A 6,213-nucleotide genomic window follows, 5' to 3' on the forward strand; every position below is an offset into this window, starting at 1 on the left:
GGCTCTGGCTGCATAGCACCAATTAAATCATCAACAGAATCCCCAATAATCTGTCTGTACTGGAACTGGGTTGGCAAATATTTGATCCTCCAGAAGGATTGTAGCACCCATGAGTCTCAGCTAGGCCAGTCAATGGTAAGAGATGATGGAAATTGCAGTCTAGAGTTGCACCTGGGCAGCCACATGTTCTTACATTGGATGCAGAGGCCTAAAATTTAAAGGCCTTTAAAGTGCTGTATCCTATCTTCCAAATGCCTCCTTTAAAGTTTGCATTAAAACCTGAAGTAGATTCGCTAGGCAGCGCTGTGGCTCCACAACCATATTGGGCGAGATGGAACAAGCATGGTGCCATTTTATGATACTTAATCCAAATAAGGGCAATTTTGAGATACATGTGTCTCTCAATGGCACAAGGTCACAATCCAATAAAAGGCAGTGATCGTCCATCCCATTGGGTTAGATCCTGGCCTATTCACACCTAGGAAAAGACCCACTGGAACCCCATTGAATCAGTGAATTGTTGAAGTCCTTGGCATTTTAAGTCCCTCTTCATTTCAGTGGCTCTGCTCAAAGTATGAGTAAGGTTGCATCTGCACTGCAGAATTAATGCACTTTGACGTTGCTTTAACTGTCATGGCTCTATGCTATAGAATTCAGGGATTTGTCGTTTTGTAAGCTATTTCACTTTCTCTGTCAGAGAGCTCTAATGCTACATCAAACTACAAGTCCCAGGATGCGACAGGATGGAGCCATGACAGGTAAAGCAGTGTCAACCTGCATTAATTCCGCAGCCTAAATCTGGACCCAGACCATTGATGACACTGGAGTGGTACTTAGTTCTTGCTAAAAACCTATGGTTTCCCTGTGGCTTAGCATAATTAACTTAGGCTGACTGCAATTCAGAAATCAAGGGGTATGCATAAAGTCCACCTCCTACACATTAAGGGAGTAGCTGAACCATGAATTCGTTTGCAGTGACTACTGCAGTGAATTTTGGAGTCTGCCCAGACCTGCAAGGTTCTGAGGCGAAGCTGCTGCATCATTCGGATCCCTTTGCCAATCGATATCCAGGACTAGAAACAACCAGTCAAGATGCTGTGCAAAAGAAGAGCAAAATCTGTTGTTTATATCCATGGTCTGAACAGAACAGGGGGATATATATGCATATATATGTATCTGAAATGAAATCATAGGCTTCTGGTTTAAATAAATCCATTTTTTCCTATAGGAAAAGAGAAAGAAAAAAGAGAGTGTAGGCTCCATAATTTCTTTAGGACTTTATTTGCACAGAAGATGACAAAGGCTCTGACATAAGAAAATGTGCATTATTCCAAAAAGGCAGCCTCAAAACAGCATGTGTGCTCTGGAAAAATCGTCAATGCAGGCGCATCTTGGCACACAAAAGCTGGCCTATGTCTTACAGCACAGTAGCCAGCAGGTGGCAATATTTGATACAGGCTGGCACCACAAAAGCGACAAGGTCCCCTTTTGTCTCACCCCCTTTAGAAAAAAAACAACCACAGGATAATTTGATATTCATTAGCTTGTTCAGACATTTTCATTGAACTTGGGTTTGGGGGCAGAAGCATCCTTTAACCTGGGGAGAAAAATATTAGCATCTTTGAATACTGCAAGAGAGCAAATAAAATTCAAACATGGACTTAGGGAATGGCATCATTGGCTCAGAGCAAGGTCTGCTTACTCCAGCACTCTGTTTCAAATATATATTTCTATTCTTGGATACACACAAGAAGTTATGCCTGGAACGCATTTGTTTCCAGCATGTGGCACTCACAGGCACACTACTCCTGTACAAGGAGGTGCCACAGTTAATAATCACTGATAGATTTATCCTCCATGAATCCATGTAACCCAACACATGCAAAGCAATGGTGGCTACCATAGATTGTGGCATCAGGTACCATTTGAATTAATTATGCATCCAGAATGAAGCAGAACTTTCTGGTGTCTGTCTTGAAAGTCAGCTAGACTTATTTTGGGAGACACACAGAATACATTCATTTGTTTTTGACCTCAACCTATGGCCCAAGCAATCACTGTGCAATATCATTTTGTGACCCTCTAACTGAAAAAATGCAATAAGGACAATCAAAGCAAAGCTAGATGCATTCAAATACATTTATTTTAATGGATTTAAATGCACATGATTCTGGTTGGATTTCATATGTGAATCTTTAAACTGTGAACAGTTTTGCGAAAGAACGACAAATTTAAATTATCTTGCTATATTGGACTGAATTCTATTGTTCTGATTTGAGTAGGCCCATTGGCTCAATGGATTTGTGTATGTGTTGAATCGCTAATCAACAGTGGATTCAATAGGCCTACTCCAGTTGAGATTAACCAATATGATTGATTATATGAGAAGCCTAAGTGAAATAGAATCTAGGTGAACGATATAATGTTTTGAAAAATACAAATATTTGTTAAGTAAGCAGAATATTATGGTAAGAATACATTTTCATTCACTGAAAACCGTCAGAACGAGATGTCAATAAATTCATTTTAACCACCTGCAGGAAAATGACAACAAGAGAGAATTAAAACATTATGAGCCACATATATGTACGGATGAGAGTGACTAAGAGAGAAGAAATATTAAAATGCCAAAATAGGAATTCTATACCCTTTTGGTGTTTTAGTTTTGTTAGACATTCTAACAAAGATGTGTTTCCCTGGTTCATGGCATCCTTTTGGGTACAAAATAAGCTTCTCTAAAAATGCTGTTGGATATTTTTTGAAAATGTGCAGATGGATGGATGACAGATCAGCAGCATGGAAATATTATGAAGGAAACAAAATCAGAAGGATAATTCTGTTAAATCCAGTTATGTCGCACCTGTGGTCACAAAAACACACAAAAACACACAAAATCCATCATAATTGCCATCATCATCACCATCATCTTTATCTTCTTCCTCATTACCTCCATCATTTCCTGAATGTATAGGAATATTTCCCACAGAAGTGATGATGATTACAATACTGATTATGATGATGATGACATGTCATCATCGATAACTATTTAGTCAATTATTACACGGAGGATGACATTCATTTTGTGAAAATGCTAGAAGAAATTGAAGGAAATACCTATAGATACAGAAGAAAAAAAACCCTTTTTTAAAAAAATCATTACCATGATTCAGTTTGGAGCAGGCCATTTTACAGAAATGATTTGCAACATCCTTAAAACATTTTGCTTCAGTCCAACAGAACCAAGGAAGAAAGTACTCCATATTCAAGGACCTTTCTGTTAATAGACTCCATGTGCCCTTTCATTTACAGTCACAATAATATATATCTGTATACACACACACACACAATGCTTAGTGGGCCAAGCCTTAATCAGACACAACTGCAAAACTAGTGTGTTCTAGGAAAGAGTAACTAAGAACATACAGCTTCATGGAGGGATGAAAAGAAAAGATTTACACACTTCTTAGCTACCTAAGAGGCCATTCCTGGGCACTGGTCTCTGCTAGGAGCCTGATCTTCAGCCTTATAGGGTTCTTTCCTTCCTGAGACCATCTCCTTCCCTGTGAACCTGGATCAAGATATATTTGGGAATGAGGAAGATGGATTTGCATGCTTTCCTCCTCTGCTGCTCTTGTGGGCCCACCAACCCTGCCTCCTTGCAGATACTACTATCCCCTGGGAAAGCAGGGGGGGGGTGAAAAACACTGGGGTGGAAGGAGAGGGGAGTCGGGGAACAGTGGCGCCCCCACTCCTTGCAGCTGGGATGTCTTGAGAGCCGCTCTCTTGGCATTCACCGCGTGCCTTAATTGTATGGACATTAAATCAAGGTCCGCTGTGAACACGCAGAGAAGGGCCCTGGATGGGACAGGGATGGGGGGCTTGGGAGAGCAGGCCAGGCCAAGCCAAGGGTGGGTTGGGTGGGGAGAAGGGACTAGGATCAAAACAGGAATGGCACAAAAGGCCTTGACCTCTCTGCCCTCCTCCTGTGGGGTGGTGTGCCAACCATCATGAGGACTTCCACACTCCCACCTCCATGGGATGCTGCATCCTCTTGGACACACATGGACCCTGGCGCCCCCTAGTGGTTCCCCTAGGCCTGTGAAGCCTTGTCCAGAGACTGCAACATGCAGGCATGCGCCATCTCACAACTCCCTTCTATGCGCACAGAGGCATAACATCTCTTTAGCAGATGCTGTGGGAGGTCAGTGCACCCTCACAGCTTCCACTTGGTATGGAATGAGTGCACCTTCAGGCATACGCTCTCCCCTCTCAGCCACTTTCTGGCACATACACAAATGCAGTGACAAGCTAAGTGACTCCTTTCATTGACAATGTGTACATAAGTGCACAATGTCACACTCTGGACTCCCCCCCCCCACACACAAATAGCATCCCAGTTCAACCTCATTCTTTGCTCATAGAGAAACAGCATTCAGTGGGAACAGCACCGATGCATAAATGCAAGAGGATGCATACACACACACACACACACACACACACACACAGAGTGTATATAAATTTCTATGGAGAGTGCATTTTTTAAAAATTCAAGCATACCTTTATCTCATAGTTTCCACTTTCTTTCCTTCTCCTTTACCCTTCCCTTCAGATATACCTTTCAAATAGAGGTGGCCTGGTGGGTATAACACTGCAGAGCCCCACACTGGGGGAAAATGGCAAGGTGTGTGTGTGTGTATGAGAACCTCTTTTTTTTCCTGTAAAGGAAGGGAGGAATTCAATACCCCCAGTTTTGTGAGAACCTGACAGAAGATTTTCAACCTTGCACCAGGAGGAGGAGAAAAAAGAAGAAGAAACCAATCCTTTTCTTCGATGGCAGAAGAAGAAATGTGTGCAATCTGTTCATCCAGGAGGGAGCAAATAAAAACCCTCCTCCTCCTCCTCCCAGCTCTCTCCCAGCTAAAGCCAGGCAGCTTTAGGGATTAAAGGGGGCTGGATCTAGCCTTGCAGCTGCTCTGAGGTGACCCACTGTGGAGGAGAAGCTCTTGCGCATTGCAAAAACCTCCCTCGAACAAGACCTTCCCTTTCAGACTATTTCCATCCATTCCCTGCAGCAAAGCTGAGTGCATCACATGCAATAGCTCCCTACCTATCTAGCTGTGCTGGCCAGTGCACAACTCCAAACAAAAGTCCATCAGCGACGCCTTTCTTGGGAAGCCCATGGATAGCTTCGAAAGCTTGCAACAAATACATTGCGCCTTTCGGTTGGCCAAGAAAGGTATCCCTGGTGGGTTTTTCACAATCTGCCTAAAGGGAAGGCATCCTTGAGCTGCAGCCAGGGCTCAGCCCCGATCCGCCCCCGATGAAAATCTGCCCCGTTTTGGAAAAACAGACCCCGAAGGGACCAAGCCTCCAGGAGCCTCGGAGAGGGAAAGCAAGGCAGCCAAGAGGCTCCCCAAACAGGAAACCCGGAGCACTATCCCTCTAAAGCACCTCGGCAAAAGGAAAGAAGTACACACACACACACACTCCATTAAACCCCCCTCTCTCTCTCATCCCCGGCGTTTATTATATAAATAAATTAGACATATATATATATATATATATATATATATATATATATATATATATATATCCAGGTCTAATACACACACACAATATCTATTAACACCCCCCTCTTTCTCTCGGCGTTTATTATATAAATAAATAAATTAGACACATCTATCTATCTATCTATCTATCTATCTATCTATCTATGTATCTTCAGGTCCAATGGACACACACACACACACAGACATCTTTCTATCCAGGTTTAATGTATTTATTAATATAATGAACGTCAATATATACATATATATATATAGAGAGAGAGACAGTGGGCTTTTAATAGATACATGCGCGCGCGCACACACACATATGTGTCATAAGACCTCTCTCTATATATATCTAGTTCACACACAACACACATATATTAGACCTCTCTATATATCTCCAGCTCATACACAACACACACGCACGCGCATATATATATATATATATATATAATCTGTCTGTCTATCTATCTATCTATCTATCTATCTATCTATCTATCTATCTATCTATCTATCTATCTAGGGGTTTAATATATATACACACATGCGCGCACAGTCACACGCACACACAATGCATCAATATAAATCAACAAAGAAGAAAGACCTGGCAATCCAGGGCATCGTCAGAAAGGGCAGAACCCAGGCGAGGAGGAGGCAAGGGACG

General features: G+C 42.3%; 1 long non-coding RNA gene across 1 annotated transcript in view; it reads right to left on the minus strand.

Moving 5' to 3' along the window:
• Positions 1 to 1,262: 1,262 nt before the first annotated feature.
• Positions 1,263 to 6,213, minus strand: part of LOC121930103 — a 21,892-nt gene continuing 16,941 nt past the window's right edge. Inside the window, exon 2 of the long non-coding RNA XR_006103819.1 lies at positions 1,263 to 1,597. This is a non-coding gene — a long non-coding RNA (uncharacterized LOC121930103). The remainder of the gene's footprint in view (positions 1,598 to 6,213) is intronic.

The sequence above is a fragment of the Sceloporus undulatus genome, chromosome 4 (genome assembly GCF_019175285.1).
Source record: "Sceloporus undulatus isolate JIND9_A2432 ecotype Alabama chromosome 4, SceUnd_v1.1, whole genome shotgun sequence".
Lineage (NCBI taxonomy): Eukaryota > Metazoa > Chordata > Lepidosauria > Squamata > Phrynosomatidae > Sceloporus > Sceloporus undulatus.